At 36.5% G+C, this 22,883-nt stretch overlaps 1 protein-coding gene across 1 annotated transcript in view; it reads right to left on the reverse strand.

Annotated features, from left to right (window-relative positions):
* The window catches only part of STARD13 (StAR related lipid transfer domain containing 13), a 337,847-nt gene extending 315,693 nt beyond the window's left edge, over nucleotides 1-22,154 (reverse strand). The window contains exon 1 of the mRNA XM_082602001.1: nucleotides 22,142-22,154. The gene's annotated coding sequence lies outside the window, so the exon portion shown is untranslated. The remainder of the gene's footprint in view (nucleotides 1-22,141) is intronic.
* Between the last annotated feature and the right edge of the window lie 729 nt (nucleotides 22,155-22,883).

Below are 22,883 nucleotides of genomic sequence, written 5' to 3' on the forward strand. Positions count from 1 at the left end.
ATGTAGAGCTCTCTATACACAGATCTACAGCAACAAATTTGAAAATGTTCAGGAAATGGATAATTTCTTAAGAAAATTAAAAATTCCAAACAACCCAAAATGAAAAGGTTAAACAGACCAATTGCTATAAAAGAGAATGAAAAGGTGAATAAATATCTCTCAAGTTCTCATTAATTATAAAGCCAGATCATTCCAATGGTATTCAAACTACTTTTGATCATGGAAAATGTGAGAAATAACTCAAATTTATTTTTATAACCAGGATAACTTTATATTAAAGATAGCACAATGTACAGAAAATTGTAATTAATCTCAACTATAAACATCGGTGCAAGAAATATAAAATTTAAAAGTAGCAGATATTCAGCAATGTATTAAAACAATAATACTTTACGTTAAAACAAAAAAGGAAAGCATATAAGAACAAGAAGAAAACATAAGTGAATTACACTATAACCTAGGTGTGGGGACCAGCTTTCTACTTTTGAGCCAAAGTCCAGATGCAATATAAGAAAACGTTGATAGATTCAACTCAAAGCAAAGCATCACAAATGAAATGAACTTTTATGTGGCAAAAACTCCAGGAGAAAAGACAAATGACAAAACAGGAGAAAATCCTGTTAATATGTATTATAGATAAAGTGCTAATATTCCTAATATATTGGAAACTTTAAAAACTCAAGAGTAGAAAAAGACCAAAAATTGACAGAAAAATGGGCAAAGGACATGAACAACAATTCGTAAAGACATAAAAAACACAAAACAGCCATTATACATATGAAAACATGCTCATCTTCATTCATAATAAGAGAAATGTAAATTTAAAGTACACTGAGAGATCAATTTTACCTACCAGAGAGGCAAAAGTAAAAGCTTGAGAATATATTCACTTGGTGAGGCTGTGGGAAATAGCATTTTTATATATCGCTGGTGTGAATGCAAATAAGTAAAGCCTTTCTACCAAGCAATTCCATTTCAAGAAATTTAACCTTTACATACCCTGGCAATATGAAAACACATGTGTAATATTATGCCTTTCAGCATTATTTGTATTTGCAAAACGTTGGAAAGTACCTAATAGCCTAATCATAGGAGATAAGTTGGTTAAAATGTGGTCCGTACACACAATGGAGTGCTATGTGGCTATTAAAAACAAAACAAAACAAAAATCCCAAACTGATACGAAGAGTGCTCTCCAGGATATATTGTTAGGTGACATAAAAAAAAATGCAAAAGAGCAAAACCACAATGCTAACTTTCTACAAAAAAAAAGAAGAAATAAGAAAGTATACATGTATTTGCTTAGCTTGGCAAAAACAAAGGATGAGTTAACTAGAGAGAGTATAAATGATAAAGCAAATGGAACAAAATGTTTAAAAAATATTAAAATGTTAAAAATTGGTAAGTCTGGATCATGGTTATACAGGTAAATCTGTCAAAGAGTATACAGGCTTTTTTGGATTATTTTTGCACTCCCAAACTCATCCTACGAGGCCACAATCACCCTGATACAAAAACCAGACAAAGATGTCACAAAGAAAGAAAACTACTGGCCAATATCACTGATGAATATAGATAAAAAAATCCTCAACAAAATACTAGCAAACAGAATCCAACAGCACATTAAAAGGATCATACACCATGATCAAGTGGGGTTTATTCCAGGAATGCAAGGATTCTTCAATATACGCAAATCAATCAAAGTGATACACTATATTAACAAATTGAAGGAGAAAAACCATATGATCATCTCAATAGATGCAGAGAAAGCTTTCGACAAAATTCAACACCCATTTATGATAAAAACCCTGCAGAAAGTAGGCATAGAGGGAAATTTCCTCAACATAATAAAGGCCATATATGACAAACCCACAGCCAACATCGTCCTCAATGGTGAAAAACTGAAACCATTTCCACTAAGATCAGGAACAAGACAAGGTTGCCCACTCTCACCACTCTTATTCAACATAGTTTTGGAAGTTTTAGCCACAGCAATCAGAGAAGAAAAAGAAATAAAAGGAATCCAAATCGGAAAAGAAGAAGTAAAGCTGTCACTGTTTGCAGATGACATGATACTATACATAGAGAATCCTAAAGATGCTACCAGAAAACTACTAGAGCTAATCAATGAATTTGGTAAAGTAGCAGGATACAAAATTAATGCACAGAAATCTCTGGCATTCCTATACACTAATGATGAAAAATCTGAAAGTGAAATTAAGAAAACACTCCCATTTACCACTGCAACAAAAAGAATAAAATATCTAGGAATAAACCTACCTAAGCAGACAAAAGACCTATATGTAGAAAATTATAAGACACTGATGAAAGAAATTAAAGATGATACAAATAGATGGAGAGATATACCATGTTCTTGGATTGGAAGAATCAACATTGTGAAAATGACTCTACTACCCAAAGCAATCTACAGATTTAATGCAATCTCTATCAAACTACCACTGGCATTTTCACAGAACTAGAACAAAAAATTTCACAATTTGTATGGAAACACAAAAGACCTCGAATAGCCAAAGCAATCTTGAGAACGACAAACGGAGCTGGAGGAATCAGGCTCCCTGACTTCAGACTATGCTACAAAGCTACAGTAATCAAGACAGTATGGTACTGGCACAAAAACAGAAATATAGATCAATGGAACAGGATAGAAAGCCCAGAGATAAACCCACACACATATGGTCACCTTATCTTTGATAAAGGAGGCAAGGATATACAGTGGAGAAAAGACAGCCTCTTCAATAAGTGGTGCTGGGAAAACTGGACAGGTACATGTAAAAGTATGAAATTAGAACACTCCCCAACACTATAAACAAAAATAAACTCAAAATGGATTAAGGACCTAAATGTAAGGCCAGACACTATCAAACTCTGAGAGGAAAACATAGGCAGAACACTCTATGACATAAATCACAGCAAGATCCTTTTTGACCCACCTCCTAGAGAAATGGAAATAAAAACAAAAATAACCAAATGGGACCTAATGAAACTTCAAAGCTTTTACACAACAAAGGAAACCATAAACAAGACCAAAAGACAACCCTCAGAATGGGAGAAAATATTTGCAAATGAAGCAACTGACAAAGGTTTAATTTCCAAAATTTATAAGCAGCTCATGCAGCTCAATAGCAAAAAAAACAAACAACCCAATCCAAAAATGGGCAGAAGACCTTAATAGACATTTCTCCAAAGAAGATATACAGATTGCCAACAAACAGATGAAAGAATGCTCAACATCATTAATCATTAGAGAAATGCAAACCAAAACTACAATGAGATATCATCTCACACCAGTCAGAATGGCCATCATCAAAAAATCTAGAAACAATAAATGCTGGAGAGGGTGTGGAGGAAAGGGAACACTCTTGCACTGCTGGTAGGAATGTGAATTGGTACAGCCACTATGGAGAACAGTATGGAGGTTCCTTAAAAAACTAAAAATAGAACTACCATACAACTCAGCAATCCCACTACTGGGCATATACCCTGAGAAAACCATAATTCAAAAAGAGTCATGTACCAAAATGTCCATTGCAGCTCTATTTACAATAGCCAGGACATGGAAGCAACCTAAGTGTATATCAACAGATGACTGGATAAAGAAGATGTGGCACATATATACAATGGAATATCACTCAGCCATAAAAAGAAACGAAATTGAGTTATTTGTAGTGAGGTGGATGGACCTAGAGTCTGTCATACAGAGTGAAGTAAGTCAGAAAGAGAAAAACAAATACTGTACGCTAACACATATGTATGGAATCTAAGAAAAAAAAAGTCATGAAGAACCTAGGGGCAAGACAGGAATAAAGACACAGACCTACTAGAGAATGGACTTGAGGATATGGGGAGGGGGAAGGGTAAGCTGTGACATAGTGAGAGAGTGGCATGGACATATATACACTACCAAACGTAAAATAGATAGCTAGTGGGAAGCAGCCGCATCGCACGGGGAGATCAGCTCGGTGGTTTGTGACCACCTAGAGGGATGGGATAGGGAGAGTGGGAGGGAGGGAGAGGCAAGAGGGAAGAGATATGGGAACATATGTATATGTATAACTGATTCACTTTGTTATAAAGCAGAAACTAACACACCATTGTAAAGCAATTACACTCCAATAAAGATGTTAAAAATAAAATACTGGGCTTCCCTGGTGGCGCAGTGGTTGGGAGTCTGCCTGCCGATGCAGGGGACACGGGTTCTTGTCCCGGTCTGGGAGGATCCCACATGCCACGGAGCAGCTGGGCCTGGGCGTCCGGAGCCTGTGCTCCGCAGTGGGAGAGGCCACAGCGGTGAGAGGCCCACGTACCGCAAAAAAAAAAAAAAAAAAAAAAGATAAAACCAACAATTTAAAGATTTAAAAAAGAAATTAACATATTAAATGAAAAGGTCATTTGATAAAATAAGACTATGCAACTATTAAATAAAAATGTTAAGCTGGGTTTCCCTGGTGGTGCAGAGGTTAAGAATCTGCCTCCCAGTGCAGGGGATACAGGTTCGAGCCCTGGTCCGGGAAGATCCCACATGCCACAGAGCAACTAAGCTCATGCGCCACAACTACTGAGCCTGCGCTCTAGAGCCCACAAGCCACAACTACTGAGCCCGCATGCCACAACTACTGAAGCCAGCATGCCTAGAGCCCGAGCTCCGCAACAAGAGAAGCCACCGCAATGAGAAGCCCATGCACCACAATGAAGAGTAGCCCCCGCTCGCCCCAACTAGAGAAAGCCCGCGTGCAGCAACAAAGACCCAATGCAGTCAAAACTAAAATAAATTAAATAAATAAAATTTTAAAAATGCTAAGTAAAATAATAATAATAAAAAGATTAAAATTTGATGGAGAATATTTATTGAAACTTAACAGGAGATTTATTCTAAAAAGTGAAACACATTTAAACCGTATCAGTCAAATCAGTATACAGTCAGGGCTTTCTGCTATCAGAAAATGAAATAAGACAGGAATATAAAATAAATTTGTAAAAATATTGGGGGAGGGGAGATAAAACTAGCTATTTTCCCCCCAAATACTGTGAGAACTGTAGGTTTTATTTGCGTGTAAGAGAGAAAGATTTTACTTTCAATAAAATAAACTGACTGAAGATGATAGATTTAACTGAACTAGACCAAGCTCTCCTCAGAGCAAGTGTTTACTAGATAATAAAGAATAGATACTCAGAGAAAAACTTTGCAAAGTAGACATACCAGGCCGTTGATTATAATAATAATAATAGGACTGAAAGAAGAAATTATAAACATTTCTGATAATATAAAAATTAAAAATTTGTATGGAAGAAGTTACCACAAGCAAGGTCAATAAACAATTGATACCTTTGGAAAAATGATTGATAAGGCAGATAGCATACAAAGGGTCTATAACTTCAAAGAGTTCTTATAAACTGATGGGTAAAAAAGACTAATAACCCAATGAAAAGAAGGGTAATGGATATGAAGGGCCAAATAACAGAAAGCTGATTACAAATAGTCAATAAATACATGAAAATATGGACTAAGAACAAGATTTTAAAAGTGAGATATTACCTTATTCTTCTAGACAATATAATAAGGTCAACAATAACTACCACTGGTAGAGATTTGGAAATGTGGAAATGTGAACTGATAAAGTAATATGACAATAGCTATTATAATTTAAAATACACATGAACTTTGATCCCAAAATACCACTCCTTGGAATCTATACCTTAGAAATAAGCGTACTATGTCAGGATATGGGTACCAATATAAATATTACAGTATTTTCTTAGTGTTACTACTCATCAGCAGGGAAATAGCTGGATAATTTATGGCACATTCACAATAAGGAATAGTGTGCAGAATGTAAAAAATAAATAAATACAACTGCTTCCTGGAAGAGGGCATACACATACATTTCCCAATTCTTCTTGCTAAGTGCCACTATAAACTCTGGACATTATACACAAAATAAATCTAAGAGGTCTCTGAAAGGTAGAGGGAAGAAGGCAGACCAGCTAGGGACCTCAGGACCTGAAGGTGATGAGTTCCCTGAGTTTTCTTTTCACCTTACCTATTCCCAGATTGCTTGCTGGAGAAGCTGGTAACCTGGAAACACCTATGGGTTCGGACAGAAAAACTCTAACAAAAGCCTACTCTCTCTAGTCAAAGAAGCATGAAAGGGGCAGCCTAGCAAGACAGGAAGCTTTAGAAAATAATAACTCTACTGCAGCCAAACACCACAGGAAAAAAACAAAACTGTGACTCCTTCCCTCACCCAAATCAGCAAAGGTTAAGCAGGGAGCCTAGACTTCGACCCTCCCCAGGCTTTAACAAGGTACTCAACACCCCTGCCAAGGGTGGTGTTAGAGGAGGCAGAGAAGGGAGCTTAAACTTTCATCATCACCCGGCGGTAATGAGGTACCTCTTTCTCTTTCCACTGGGTGGTGTTGGAAGAGGCCCAGAGGAAAGTAGGGACTTGCACCATTGCTCAGTGGTAAGGAGGATACCAACCCCCTATGGTGTCAAAGGAGGGCACATGGGAGCTGTAACAAAAAGCACTCTTAACCCTCCCAGCCTGGAAGGTATCAGTAGAGGCATAGTGGGGAGCCAGAACTTCTATCCTACTCCACAGTAACAAGGAGCCAACCCTCCTCACCTCCCCCCAGGTGTCAATGAAGGCTAAGTGAGAAATCTGGACTTCTACACCCACTAAGCAGCAAAATAAAAACTTTAATTAAAAATTTTTAAGGAAAAAAAGGGAAAGAGAGAGAAGGTAGGAAGGAAGGAAGGAAGGGAGGGAGAAGGAAAAGAGGGAGGGAGGGAGGAAAGGAGGAGACCTCTATCCGTTGACTTGGTTGGCATTTCAGGGACAACTTTTTGAATAAGGGGGAAAAAGGTGCAAAAAAGATAGTTTTACCTCATTTTTTGTTAAACACAAACCACAATGACACAAACCATTAAGTAAAAAAAGTCTGGAAAGAAACACATCAGTTCTCAGGATGGGTTATCTTATGTAGGTGAGGCCCACAAGGTACAATGGGCAGAGGTAGGGAGAAAGGGATTATTAAAATGCAATAAAAAAGCAAGAGGAGAGAAAAGTTCACTAAAATCATACATGTATGTGTGGGTCATATGCGTAAAGAAACTAGAGGAAGGTAGCTGGAATTAGATCTTTATGATATTGAGTATGTCTATAATATACTATTAAGAAGAATACTTTTATAGTAATATGTTAGTATGCTTCTCTTTCATCTAGACCAAACCACAAACAAACAAAGCAGCCAACCTCTAGGTATGAATGTTGCGGTGGACTGCAAAGATGGCTGGTAATAATCCCACCTCACTTCTTTTGGGGTAATTTGTTACACAGTAATAGATACCTGAGACATGTTTATAGGTATGTGAATGTTTAAAGAGAAAAGAGGATATTGTGAATAAGAATTTACCTATCAAAATTCATTGCTTAGCAGTGGCAGTAAGAATGAAAGAGGAGATGATTAACTTTTACTTTATAGATCTTTATATTGCTTCACCAGTTTCCACAAGCATATATTATTTCCTAATTTGAAAAACATCAATCAAAGAAAAATTTTACAAGAAGAAATAAAACGTTCTATTTAGGTTTTTTTTGTTTTCTTTTGTTTTTTTGTTAGAATTGGCCCTGGAAAAGTCTCTTCCTCTCATTTTATTGTAATTTACTGTTATTTGCTGCAGCATTCTGGAGACCATGGTTTCAGATGGTTGTGTATAATGTTGATTCTATAAACACCTTTATAAATCAATCTTCTTTAAAAATAAGGTCCAAAAGCATGTGCATGGAAAGTAGCTGTAGATTGGCAACTAAAACATTCTTAATCTTTCAAAAATATGCTATAAAAACTAAGCGAGAGGTAGACATTAACACAATTAATTTTAAAATATTTTCAGTAGTGCAGTCTGTAAAATACATTTAAAAAGTGCATTAGCTCGCAAAATCTTTTATCAACCTGTAAAATTTTCACTAACTTTCACTGCTATAACAGTGATATAGCAATGATAAGTCTGCAGGAAATTTATCAGAAGCATGAGAAAATGATGTTTTCACTGTGGGTTGCAGCTTTCATTTTATCACCTTTTGTATTTATTGAATACTTGACTTCTTTAGGATCTTCCTGGGTTTCTTATAGCCCCTAAAATTCCTAGCCAAGGCCGTTTTCATTCATTCATTTCAACAGATTTATATCTATAGTGTCTATAATACGCTGGACACTGTGCTAAGTGCTTGGAGAAAGAGAATGATAGTTTTTTTAACAGTAGAGGAACTGTCAATAACTAGATAATGATCCAGTATGAAAAGTAAAACATTTTGAAAAACTAAATAATGTGCTGCAGGTAAAGCCACAAAAACTAGACAAAATAGATTCCATTTGAGCTGGTCTTCAGGACAGCAGACAAAATGGGGAGTTGCATTCAGGACAGACAGGAAGAATGTAGGGAAGTATGGATGTGTGGAAGAGTATGGTATGATTGAGGAAGAAAATGTAGTCTGTGAGGATGAAGGGATCTGATGGACGGAGAGTAGAAATGACAGATGTAGCACAGTACTGAAATTAAGTACACAGGCTCTTTTTCAACAAGGGTGTCAATTCAGTGGTGGAAAGAATAGTTTTTTCAACAAGTGATGCTGGAACAACTGGATAGCCATATGCGAAAGCTTGGAGTCAGACTCCTTCATTGGACCACACACAAAAAATTAATTCCAAGTGATCACAGGCCTAAATGTAAGTGCTAACACCACAAGACTTTTAGAAGAAAACATACGAATAAATTTTCATGAACTTGGGTTAGGTTAGGCAAAGCTTTCTTAGACATAAGCAACATAACAAACATAAGCAACAAAAGAAAAAATGAATTGGAATTCATCAAAGTTTAAAAAATTTGTACTTCAAAGAACATCATCAAGAAAGTGAAAAGACACCTCACAGAATAGGAGAAAATATTTGCAAACCATATATCTGATAAGGGCTTGTATACAAGAATATATTTAAAAACTCCTACTACTCAACACTTTGAAAAGACAAATAACCCAATTAAAAATGGGCTTACAAATAATTTTAAAAGATTTAACAGACATTTCTTCAAGGAAGATATGCAAATGGCCAATAGGCATGTGAAAAGATGTTCAACATCATTAGTCATTAGGGAAATGCAAATCAAAACTACAGTGAGATACTATTTCATACCCACTAGGATGGCTATAATAAAAGTCAGATAATAATAAGTATTGGTGAGGATGTGGAGAAATTGGAACCCTCACACATTGTTTGTAGGAATTTAAACTAGTACAGTCACTTTGGAAAACAGTTTGGCAGTTCCTCAAAAAGTTTAACACAGAGTTACCATATGACCCAGCAATTCTAAGTATGTACCCAAGAATAATAAAACATATGTTCACACAAAAATGTGTAGATGAATATTTATAATAATATTCATATAATCATAATAGCAAACAAGTGGGAAGAATCCAAATGTCCATAAACTGATAAACTAAATAAAGTTTATCCATAAAATGGAATATTACTCAGCAATAAAGAAAAATGAAGTACTGATACATGCCAAAATGTGAAAGAGCCTTGAAAGCATTATGGGAAGAGAGTAATGAGGCACAGAAGACCACATGTTGTATGAGTCCATTTATATGCAATGTCCAGAACAGGCAAACCTATAGAGATAGAAAGTTGATTAACAGTGGCCAAGGACTACAGGGTAGGATTAATGGGGAAATGGGAAGTGACGGCTAATGGGTGGGGGGTTTCTTTCTGGAGTAATGAGAATGTTCTTAAATTGACTGTGGTGATGGTTGCACAACTCTGTATACAGGGTAAAAACCATTGAGCTGTACACTTTTTTTTTTTTGAGTTGTACACTTAAATGGGTGAAATGTATGGCATGTAAATTATATCTCAATAAAGTTGTTTTTTAAAAAATTTATGTCCTGTTAAAAAATAAAAATAAAAACACACACTCTAGAACCAGATTACCTAGGTTGGAATCTATCTTTACCACTTACCAGTAATGAAGCCCTGAGCTATCAATAGTTACTTAATTTTTCTGTATCTAGTTTCTCCATCTGTAAATGAGTGAGTACTTCCAGCTGAGGTCTCAAGGGAACTTTTCACAGAGGTGGAATTTGGGCTGGTCTCAAAGACAGTGTTTTTATAGATTTAGAGATGAAGACCTTAAAAGGGAGGAGAGAGGAACTCACAATTCTGGAGGAGCTACTGTGTACTAAGCATTCTACATACATTAACTTTATTTAATGCCCCCTACTTTGTACTTATGAAAAAATTGACTCAAAGTGAAGTGATTACATGACCAAGTAGGGGTTCAATGGCCGACCCAGAAGCTCCTGTGTCTGGCCTGAGTGATGTCTGTGAGGAGGCAAATACAGACACAGTTGCAAGAGGGATTGAGCTGGAGTCTGTCTGACAACATGGGAGAGGGGTGGGAGTAAGTGGCAGTCAGACTGTTTAGGAACTCTGACAGCCAGACAAGTTTTCTAGATTTCATCCTATGGGTGATCAGGAACATGCCTATAGGGAATAGGAATTGCCTATAAAAAAAAGGCCATAAGCAGTAGGGATGTGGATGTATTTTACATGTAAAAAGCTAAATTCATTTTGTATGTTATTATATAACTCAAGTGTGCCTTTCAGAAACCTTACAATGTTACTCAAAATAGGCATAGTCTGAGAAGCTTGCCTTTAGTGAATTTTTCCAGAAGAGAAATTGGTTTGCTTCCACAACTGAAAGATGACTTTTATAGATGAATTAAACTCCTATCCAAGGCTGAGAGTTTGTTAATTTGAGCTGCTGATTGTTATCAAATGACAGATGGATTTTGATGGGAGTTTTTTTGGAGCTAAGAATAGGTAATAGAAGTTTTAAAACTCATTGAAATTCTCAAAAGATGAACAAAAATTGTAGTCTCACTTTGTACAAGAGCTCAGTGAAAAGGAAAACCACCATATATGTAATTATTCAAATGGAACAACAGATTTGTATTGTATACTCATTTATTCAGTGGTGTTTTGTTTTTGACTAGCAGCGTGAAGTTTTGCATATGCCTCCTACTTGGAAAGAGATTCTTTCAAGGCCATCAACAAGCAGAGTGTCCAGCAAGCATCTGAAGTGCTTAGGGGCTGTTAGAACTGGCATGCCACGGTTGGCACCAGGCAGTTGAAGAAACAAGTTGCAGATGCACACTCAGTCGCATTTTAGGTATCCCAACCTCAAGTCATGCTGCTAGATTAGTGCCTGTGTGTGGAAAGTTTCAAATGCAAGGGTGTGCTTTCTCTCTAAGCCTCAGTGGAGATCTTAAACGTCCTAGAAGGGTGCTTTTGGGGAAAAAAATGAGGGAGTGCATTTTTGTTTACTGTAATAACTAGGAACTTCTACTAGAATTTAGTGACTATCCTGAAAGCCACGGGACAGGCATGCCCAGGGAAGAATTGCCCTGCATTCTGCATGATTTCCAGACCTCCTTCCACATAAATTATTATCTGAGCTTCTCTGTGACTAGAACTTAATTCCATTTTAGAGACAAACAGAAAGTAGTTTTTACATGGTTTTAATACACACTGAATTTTCCAGCAATGAAACTACCATGTAAATTGTGGGAAGGCTAACATTTAGTATTATTTAGACTTATTTTAAAATGTTAAATATGACCATCTATGATTACAGCATTTATTTTTTAATTACCTAGGTTTTTCAATACTGTTCCCATGCATTGATTATACAATTTCTCTATAGCTCCTTGTAGTAAAGCTTTTTCTAATCCATCCTCATTTTCTGTTGCCCATGGAAAGAAATGATCTCTAGTGTCTTTTTAAATACGAGTCTGACTGCATGCATTGCCATGAGGTGGAATTTCAAGAAAGGAGATAGGTTTTTTGTTCTCTGTCCCATGTTATAACACAGGGAATTAATTATTGTGACACCATACATGAACAAAGCTCAGCTCATTTGCAAGAAATCAAACTTTCTCATTTTCTCTGTATAAGAGTTGACAATTTGTCTTAGCATCTAATCTTTACTTTAATTAAGGTTATTTTCTCTTGCCTTGTATCATACACATAGGTCTGTCTGTTATTACTCATCTCGACCCTGGTTTTATTCTAATTCTATCCTTACCTGTACTCCTTCATTTTCCTGTAACACTTCTACCAAGTGGCTTCTCATATTCTTACCTCTTTTAAATCCAGAACTACTCATTATAAGCATCAGACTACTTCATGATATCTTCTAATATAATCAAGCTGAACATTATACATTAAATACACAATCATTTAATTGTAAATTACTTTCCTTTTATTTCATTATATATTAAATACACAATCATTTAATTGTAAATTACTTTCCTTTTTACTTAATTATTATACGTCATTCATTATATTGCTTTTCAAAATTATGTGTATCTTTTATCCATAAATTTCCATTCAGAGTGGTAGAGTGTACTTATTTGTTATAAAACTTATTATGAAATAATTGTTATATTAAGTGGCAGTGGTACTTCTATTATTGAAGCAAAACATTTTTTTTACCTTTTATATCTAAGGAAGCAGAATGTGACTTATCCAAGATAACATATAAAGGATGAGCTTTGGGCTTCCCTGGTGGCGAAGTGGTTAAGAATCCACCTGCCAAGGCAGGGGACACATGTTTGAGCCCTGGGCCAGGAAGATCCCACATGCCGTGGAGCAACCAAGCCGGTGCGCCACAACTACTGAGCCTGTGCCCTAGAGCTCGTGAGACACAACTACTGAAGCCCGCGTACCACAACTACTGAAGCCTGCAGCGCCTAGAGCCCGTGCTCCACAACAAGAGAAGCCACCACAATGAGAAGCCCGCGCACCACAACAAAGAGTTGCCCCACTCACTGCAACTAGAGAAAGCCCGCGCACGGCAACGAAGACCCAACACAGCCATAAATAAATAAATAGATAGATAAATTTATTTTTAAAAAATGAGCTTTGATATCTTAAAAGGTAGAACATCTTGATTTCTCCTTCTATTCTTGGTTTATGGCTTCGTATCCACCATTAAAATGCTTTACCATGCATCACTTGGCTACTCAGTAAATATAAGTTGTAGTTGGAGGTGATTATGAGAACTTTGCATAGAGCTAGTAAGTAAGCAAGTAATAGCCACTGTATATTGACCACATGCAGGCATCATACTCAGAACTTTCCATCTGTTATCTCATATAACCCTCATAATAATTATGCCAAATAGGTATGTTGTAATGTATGTTTGCAGATTAGTAAAATGAGGCTTATTTCAGTAACTTCTGTTACTTCAGTAACTTGCCTTTGATGATGAGGCTAGTAACAGGAGCCTACACTCAGTCTTCAGCCTGTCTCTAATGCCCACATGTTCTGTCTCTAAAAAGAACAGTGTTCTTTAGTTTTGCATTAAGAAATGTAAAAGATAAAAATAATATTTTGGATTGCAGAGGGAAGTAGGAATGCTTTCAATAAACCCACTAAGGAAATCAATAATCCCTACAAGTATTTCAAATCAAAATGATGGAGGAAAAGACACTATAACTCACACCGGTGGCTTACTGATCTTCCCTAGCTATGCCATGATGATATCCCCTTTCTCACCACTTAAATTGATTCACTAAAGTTGCTCCCCACAAGACTGTATCAAACAGCAAATCACAGAGTGACTTATAAAAAGATGTTATAATTTGTGCTATCAAAATGTGACTAGTCTGAACCGAGATGTGATGTGAAGTGTGAAATACTCCCAAGATCTTAAATACTTACTACAAAAAAGTGAAACATCTTATTAATATTTATAGTTTTTATTTTATGTTGAAATGATATTTTAGAGATATGGGTTAAATGAAATATTGTTAAAATTAATTTCATTTGTTTCTTTCTACCTTTTTAATGAGGCTAATAGATTTTAAATGACATATTTGCCTCGCATTTGGGGCTTGCATTATATTTCTATTAGTACTGTTATGGAGCATATGCATTTTCAAATAACCAACGTTAAAATCAAGTCGTGGGGAAAAAATTGAAGGACAAAAGCAAAACAACAAACAACACTCAATACCTAGTGTGCTAGAAAAATTATTTGACTGAAGTTTCAATGTTAGTTTTGTCTCAGTCAGTAGAACAGATGCATACATTTTAACAAGTCACTTAATGCCTATTAACCTCAGTTTCTGTAAAATCAAGATAATAACTACACAGTAAGTTCCCTACATACGAACCTTCAAGTTGCGAACTTTCAAAGATGTGTGTTCGCATGTGCAATCATGTAAGTTAGCTCACGTGTCTGTTGTACATTGTCATGTGCGCTTTTGTGTACTTTACTGTATGGTACTGTATAGAGTACAGTAGTACAGTATCTTTATTTCAAGCCCAGGATGTCTGGAAGCAAGCATAAAAGCAGCGGTATATAGTTGATTGTGTTAGTTGGGTACCCAGGCTAACTTTGTTGGACTTACAAACAAATTGGACTTACGAATGCATTCTCATAATGGAACTCGTTCGTATGGAGGGGATTTACTGTATTGCTTATCTCACAGGTTGTTACAAATGTAAAATGCAAATTATTTCATTCGTTCATTCATTCAACAAAAATTTATCAAGAACCCAGTATGTGCATGTACTGAGGATACAAAAAATAATAAATTGTGGTCTGCTTTCAAGGACCTTGCAATCGAAGTTATAGAATGTTATAGGAGCCATGACAGGGAGGATCATAATGTGTCGTGTGCCTGGTTTACTCTGCTTGGGGGATTAAGGGAAGGTTCAACAGAGGGATTAGCCTCTGGTCTGCCTCTTGAAAGTGCAGAGGGATTTACCAGGTGGGGAGGTCAGGGAACATCTTGTCTTTGTGTCTCTGAGGAGTGAGAGAGCAGAGGGTGCTCAGTGAACAACAGGGGAGATTAAAGTGCTGGCCAGCAAAGGAGGAGAGGGGTGCCCGTGTTTCCATGTCAGAAGGTTCTGGGTTGGAAGTTTCTGATGCAGAGTGAGAGGAACCCCAATAACTTGCCAGCTGTTGGTGATGGTGCACATAGTCTAATGTGATTTTGGAAACTTTCTCCTTTCTTAGAGGAGGATGTTAACAAAAGACATACATACAAATTAGCAGAATGTAACTGAATAGTATTCAATGATTAATTGCTGTAAAAAATTATATGGGGCAGAATATTCTTTTTTTTTTAAGCATATGATCAGCCCTTTGGATTAAGACAATGTCTCATAAAAGGTCCCACATTTTCAACTGGATAATTTCAGGGCTGCCTAGGGGAAGGGGCCGCTTCACAAAACAACTGGAGCTTACAAAAAAAACGTTTAGACCTACCAGTATTTCCAAAGACTGAATTAGTGGCTAGAGGTAAATATACATCAAAGTTACTCATCTGTAGTAATGCTGCAGCCAATATGACTGAAAATTTTCCACGGGACTATATTTATTTGTAATAAAATTGCAGTGAAAATAATGGTGTGTGAATGATGGTTTCAAGATTATATATTTAAATATAGCATACTTATAAAAGGCAATTTCAAAAGCAAAAATTATGGCTGTCTTTTAACTCTGGTATTTTCCTTAATGCACTATTTACAGAGATTGCATTTCAAGAATAATAAATATAAACATGGACTAATCTTAAATCTATTTACAAGATGTGGGTATATCGTAGGACCTCAAAATGAAATAATACTTTGTTTTCAATATTAACTTTATATTATTTAAGAAACCAATATGCTATGCATAAAAGTAGAGAGATCTATTTTTTTTAAGATAACAAATAAAAAGATAAAATCACGTTGTTATTGAATAGAAAATTATTATATTTTCCTTTCAGATCATGAAACAAATAGGACATAAGGTGAAAAGGATGTTTTTCAGCTAAGGTCTATTATTTGCAAGAAATGGTACTGAAAAACAGAACGAATTAATCTTCAATGTTTCTGACTGAAGAAATTATTGATTATATCAAAGAAAGATTCTCTTAACAAGATAATACTCTTTCCCTGCTGCCAACAAATTAGCTACCAGGTGTTGTATCTGCTTTCTGCTTTTCTGCTTTCTGGTCATGATCTCATCTATTCAAGTTCTCTCACCCTCTAGTAGAATCTGCCTCATTTCCCAAAAGACCACAGAGGGGAGAAACCAGGTACTGATTTGTCTTTTATCATTTAGGGTTTGCTCAAGTCTGGCTTCCTCCAAAGATACTATAGAGGCAACAACAGCAACCATAACATCAAACCTCTTTCTTGGCTTCAATTTTGGTCTCCAGAACTCATTTTTTATAAATGATTACTATTTATGAGGGGACATTTAAATGAAGTTTCATTAAAATATTTGCAAAAGTAATTTTTCCTTGATTTTAAGGATCCTGCCTGTGTCCTTGCCATATTTACACTCTAAATTGCAGGTATATAAATATAATAGAAAATATCTACATTTTGATCACTTTATGTATTGTTTGTTTGTTCTCTTCCCCACTAACTGTGAGCTCCTCGAGGGAAGACACTGTCTTTTCCTTCTTTGTGTTCATTACGTAATGAATCATAATGCCTACGCAATAACTCAATAAATTTATGAATACATAAAATACAGTGGTTGGACAAGTAGTAGCAACTAGCAACTCCCAGGCTCCCCACCACCCCACAATCCCACTATACCCCTCAAGAAGTATTTGTTTAGTGAAAAGTACATGATCTTAAAAATCAAATAGAACCAGGTTTAAATTCCAACTTAGACACTCATTGAGCAATTTAATCTTACTGACCCTTATTTTTTATATGTAAAAAGTGAGGACAATACCTCTTACATTACAGGGTTTCTTGACGATTGAATGAGTGAGTATTCATAAAGAATCATCATAATCTAGCACACAGTAGGCACTCAATAAACACTGATCCTCTATCTTCCTCTAATATCCCAGACTTATCCTCTTCAAACTGGATACTCAGCAATGTGCCAAGAATGTCACAAAGCCACTGCATAAACACAGTGGTCTTCCTACTGCATATATATTTTTTCTAGATGGCACATAATTATATTAATACAAAACAGTTATTCAGGAATTCTTCTAGTCATCAAATGTTTTTGAGCGCCTGTTATGTAGCAGCAGTCTGCTGGGCACAGGGGATAAAACAATAAATAAGACATGGGCAATCTAATCTAACGGAAAGGAAGGAAGGTAGGTAGGAAGTGAGGAAGGAAGGAAAAAGGAAGGGAGGGAGGGAGGAAGGAAAAAATTAAATTCTGACAAGTGCTGTGAAGGAAACAAAAAGTTGCAGAGCTAGAAATTAGTGGAGGGAGGAGGCAACCTCTTCAGATAGAGGGGGCAGAGAAGAGTTTTAAAAGCAGGTGGATTTAGGGGGCTTCCCTGGTGGCACAGTGGTTAAGAATCCGCCTGCTGATGCAGGGGACACGGGTTCGGGCCCTGGGCTGGGAAGATCCCACATGCAGTGGAGCAACCAAGCCCGTGCTCCAACAAGTGAAGCCGCCACAATGAGAAGCCCATGCACCGCAACAAAGAGTAGCCCCCACTCATTGCAACTAGAGAAAGCCTGCGCGCAGCAACGAGGACCCAACACAGCCAAAAATAAATAAATAAATAAATAAAATTTTTTTAAAAGGCAGGCAGATTTAAGCTGGATGATGAGGAGACAACCATGCTAAGAGTCAGGGACAAGCATTTAAAGTGGAGGAAATAGCAATGCAAAAGTCATCTGAATCCTTCAGGTAAAACAAATTTCATGTTTGCTGGTTGGCAATTTCCCTGACTTCCTGTTATTTGGGACTTTTTGATAGATATTTGGGAAGCACTGCCCTGGAGAAGACTTTGCATGCGAGGTGCAAGAGGTAGGAATGGTGGATAAAAGCCACTCTCCTTTCCATCTGTATTTAAATTGGCAGCTTACAAGGGCTATAAGTAAGTATCCAGAATAAACTGGTACAACTCAAATATGGAGCTAAAGAATGTGAACTAGATTTACATAGCTCTTAAGCTTTATGCTGCATTTGCATTTCAACGATAGAGATTCATACAAATTAATATAAAATAAAACCAAGTTTCCTCTCGGAACACGCTGATGCTTTCCTTTTGCTTCATGTGGGCATATTGCCATGAATGGTAATTGCTTCTCTTTATGTAGCTATAGGAAATCACAATTTTAAAACATTAAATTATTGTAAATTTCACTAGTCACATTTACTGAAAAGCTCTGTTTTCACTAAAGAAATCTGAAGAGAGGGGATTTAAGCTGGATAACTTTCTTGAAGGAGGGATAATTTTATCTCATTTATCTTTGTGTTGCTAAGACCTTGCACAGTGCCAGGGACATAGTAGATGTTCAACACTCTATGAGTTAAAATGAAGTCATAATTTCCAGTTGGGGTTGGTGAGGGGCACTGAGAATTTCTCGATCTTGGGCATTTGTCACTACAAGTAAATTCTAATGAAATGGAAGAATGTGTATATTCCATAGCATATGCTTCTGTTCATAATCATTGGATTTGGCTGCACTTTTGACCCCCTGTGTGCCCTGCATCTCTAACACTTGGGAAATTCTTTTTGTGACAGAGCCTTCATATTCTTGATAATGGGCCTAACAAAACTCTATAACACAATGAAGCTGAGGGGGCAGAAAGTAATTACAGTACTTTCAGGAAGGAGGGATAGTTATGGTCAAGAAACTTGTTTTGAAACTGTGCTTGGAGGAGCTGTCCATGTTGCCCTAATGAAATTACTGGGAAAAAAATAATATAAGCAATTTCTTCAGATGTGACCTTATTTTCCCTAGGTTTTCAAATCATTTTCTAAATGGAAGAGAAATTTTTTTTTTACACTCTGGAAGCAAAATGTATATTGTATGTGAAGAACAGTTTATCAGTACAAGATTCAAATATTCTTGATAGTGAGCAACACTGGAATTTGGCTTTGGTCTCCTATTTACAAATTGAAGAAAGGAAAAATACGTACCATGAGAAACTGAATTTAAGGACAGATTAAGTCAACTACAGCTACATGGGTTAGTTTTTAAACATTTATATTCATTTTTCAAAAATGAATTAATTTTTCATTCCATTAGGAAGTCATACCATAATATGTACCATTTATTTCCATTTTGACTTTTTGCCTCACAAAGGTCACAGTGTGATAGGCATAAACTCAGAATTTACTCCACTGTTACCATAGCAAATATTCCTTCCACAACTAGGCTGAAATATTTTGGTCCTATTGGACAGTTTATACCCCTTAAAAAAGAGTGTAGTTATTTAGTGACACCCTCTCTTAAACTATTAGTGAAGGTAACCACATCGGCTGGCCTTTAGACCGCCTCCTCGTGCCTAAGCTTTTCTGCTTGAGATCACTATTACTTTGGGTTCCCCATTCATCTCTCTCCAGTGACTGAGACCAGAGGAAAATGTGGATCAGGCCACACAAGAATCATTAGGAATCACCTTACAAGGGCAAACAGTGAGGCTGGGTCACAGTATGTCCTTTTTCTATGTCATGTTACATCTTATGTCTCTCTATATTGAATAGCCTCTTCTGTCTGACCTCTATATTACATCTTTGGTAAAACATACAGAGAGAAGCTCTTGGACACTCCAATCAAGAAGCAATGATGGGAAGCCAAAAATGAGGGGATCTGACTTCACATTTTACAAACAGCAGGAAGGAATGACCATTAAAAATTTGAATCGTAAAAATAATTTAATCTGAAAGATGAGATTTAAAAAAAGAGGACAGCTGTTATTGAAAAACCCAAACTTATGGACTATTTTACATTTGCATGGAAATTTGAATTAGGCTTCAAAAATTCTCCTCTGATTTACATGTGAAGAAAAATTGTCCTCAGACTTCCCTCACCAATATTTCCTACCCCGAAAGAGCTTTCCATAAAATTTATGTGAAAACTGATTTGACTCTTTTCTAGTTTCTGCTGGCCTGCTTGCCTATTCTTTTTTTTTTTTTTTTTTTTTTCTGTCAAGATGAAACACTAGCTGGCAGAGTGCATAAGCTAAAAATTGAGCCTCTGGTAGACTGAAGCCCCACTGCGTGATACCTGAATACTTGTAGATAAGCTCCACATCCAATCTGGTGCATTTACACCGGATCAGAGTCACCAAAGACGGACTTCCTCATTGGAGATTTGTTAGAAAAGTACTTGTCAGTTCTGGCCAGGAGTTAACGGCAGTTGTTTCTTATTTACTCTCTTGACTGTAGCTTTTATGTGATGGAAACTATCCTTTAACTATAACAAGTTTGATTTGCTTATGATAAAAAGAAAATAAATCTATCACATTCTAGTTAAAACCTTCATATGCTACTTTTTTGTGTAAATCCCTCATTTGGTGATTTCTGTAGTGAAGCACAGTCTTTGCTGACGTAAATTCAAGATCAACTCTAGCTCAGGTTGGAATTTCAACAAGAGAGGTGAAACACAGAGGGTTCTACTTATGGCATAGTTTACAACTGGGACACATTCGTAAAATTTTAAAAGTGGGCTTTGCTTATTTCCTACTTAGGTGTCAGTTGGTTGAAGGTTATGTATTGTTAAGGTCTCAAATATAAAAATGGATATGGACAAAACTGTGCATGCTTGATGCTACAAGCATTTCACAGAACAGCAGAAGCAAACTCGGTCTGGTGATTCTGGTACAGCTGGTGGGCCCTGCACACTTGTTGGTCCAGTGTGAAAGTCTCCTTAAAAATCTCCCCAGGAGACAGAAGAACAGCAGATGACTATATCCCAGAGACCCAATGCTGATGCTAATTTGAACTGAAGCTGAGATCTTGGGTATCTGAATAAGGGGCTAAAAGTTTTCTCCAACAGATTAAAGAAAAAGAGGTCTTCGAAAATGAAAACAATGATGGTTACCGAAGATAAGGGCAGCATTAGAGTATTATTTTTTTTTTTTTTTTTTTTTTTTTTTTTGCGGTACGCGGGCCTCTCCCTGTTGTGGCCTCTCCCGTTGCGGAGCACAGGCTCCGGACGCGCAGGCTCAGCGGCCATGGCTCACGGGCCTAGCCGCTCCGCAGCATGTGGGATCTTCCCAGACCGGGGCACGAACCCGTGTCCCCTGCATCGGCAGGCGGACTCTCAACCACTGCGCCACCAGGGAAGCCCCTAGAGTATTATTTTTTAGTGGCATTATTTGACAAGATTATTTCAAAAAAGCCTTTAAAGATATTAACTCAGAGAAAAGGAGTTTTAATTTTCTCATTGAACTTTTCCAGAAACACATTATCTTCAACATGTAAAGAATGTATATAGTGGAGTCACACAAAGTTTTTGAAGTGGCTTCCTTTCAAGTGTAAACATTTAAATGACCATATGAAGTAAGGACAAATGAGAAGATTCAGAATATGTCCACAATAACTGTTCAAATAAAGAACTGTTCAAATAAAACAACAGCTGCTAAACAGTTGGTAAGAAGTGGTGGTTCAGGGGGTTGTTAGTTGTTATTTTATGTAGTTATTGAAATAAGAAATTCAATAAATTAAGATGTAAAACATTTAAATAAAAAAAAAGTAAAACATTTTGATTTACGCAGAACATTTCCAAATCTAGAAGCTATACAAATAAAAATTGCTACCCTTTTTTATTGTTAAGAGGACTCACCTGAGCAGTTGTTTTGGTACAGGTGTAATCTTTTGTTACTACTTTATTTATAGTATATATTTCAAGATAAAGTCTGGTTAGGCAAAGGAATTTCTTTTTTTAATTTCATTAAAATTTTTTTGAGATATGGTTCACATATAACAGTATAGTAGTTTCAGGTGTACAACATAATGATTTCACTATCTATACAACATATTTGTATAGATAGCGAAATGATCATAACAGGTCTAGTTATGCAAAGTAATTTCTATCCGTATGGAACCAACTGTACAAAACAGGAATTAAACCGACAATATGGCTGCACGAGGACCAGGGAAAAACTGAGTGAACTGATCCAGTTTTCAAGATGTAGAATATACTCTAATTTAACATCATACTGTGACTATCAATTATTCAGCAAGACTTGTGGCATGCTTAAATTTATAGTGACTAGGCAAGGCTCTTCAAACAACTTTTATAGATAAATAGTAAAACAGACTTCATCAAAGAGACTTACCTGCTCTCTCTTTGCTTTGTTTGTCAGAGAGCACCTGTATAAAAAAATAAAAACTCTCTTAATATCTCAAAATTACACTGTCTTCATCAAGAATATCACCATTGAGTTTGAAAAAAAAATCAGATTGTAAAATTAGAATCGAATGGCCTCCAGAAATGAAAGTAAAATACCAATTAGGGTATTAGGATTGAATGATTTTAGTGTGCACAAAGCATTTGGAATAATACAAGTAATTAAAATACTCATTGACAAAGAAGATGCATGAAGTTTATTTTTCTCAGGCTTATGTAAAGATTTACACTATACTATGCATCCATTTAGCAACTAGAGGAAAACTGAAGTCTAGTTTTTGTCGTCTACTCCACAGCCCTCATGTCACCAACAACCTCCTTAGTGCTAAAACCATCCCCTGCCTCACTTTACCTCTCAGTAACATTATAGCAGCCAAGGCAGCTGAGCACTCCTCCCGTCAAAAGCTTTATCCTTCTAGGCTCCTGTTCTCCCATATGGTCCCTGTTATCTCTTCTACCTCTCTGTTTCTTTTCATTTTCTTGGTGGATTCCCTTCTTGCCTGTGCCATTCTTGCATATTGATTTAATTTACTTTTGTTTTATTTCGTTTTTCAGACATGGTGCAGGGCTGGCTTCTCTTTTTACTTTGCACTTTTTCCAGGGTGATCTCATCTACTTTCCATCCATACCCTGATAACCTCCAGATTTATATCTCCAGCCCACATCTCTTT

The sequence above is a fragment of the Mesoplodon mirus genome (genome assembly GCF_964341445.2).
Source record: "Mesoplodon mirus genome assembly, chromosome: 17".
NCBI classification, from domain to species: Eukaryota; Metazoa; Chordata; class Mammalia; order Artiodactyla; family Ziphiidae; genus Mesoplodon; species Mesoplodon mirus.